Consider the following 411-nt stretch of genomic DNA (forward strand, 5'->3'; position numbering starts at 1 on the left):
GAACACTCCAAGGGTCACAGAGGGCTTGGGACACTCTGGAAGTTAAACACACTGGGGAGTGGACACCTGAAATCACACATGTTGTGGACTGGACTCTCCTCAGGTTGCACAGACTGGAGTGTGAGCATCCATGGTGTCCCACAGAGACGAAGACACTCCTGGGGTCATAGTGACTGAGGCTAGGACAGTCCTATGGTCACATAGGCTGTGTTGTAGACATCACTGCAGTCTCAGTGAAAGGGTACAGAGATTCTTGTGGTCAAAGAAGTGATGAGTTGGCACCCCTCGGGCTAGGAACTGAGGGTGTATACTCCTGTGGTCACACAGAGTGGTTAATGGATACTCCTCAGTATAGACTGGGGAGTGGACTCTGCTGAGGTCACAGGCTGTGGTGTGTGTGGCTCTGGGGTC

The sequence above is a fragment of the Bison bison genome, unplaced genomic scaffold (genome assembly GCF_000754665.1).
Source record: "Bison bison bison isolate TAMUID 2011002044 unplaced genomic scaffold, Bison_UMD1.0 scf7180017864200, whole genome shotgun sequence".
Lineage (NCBI taxonomy): Eukaryota > Metazoa > Chordata > Mammalia > Artiodactyla > Bovidae > Bison > Bison bison.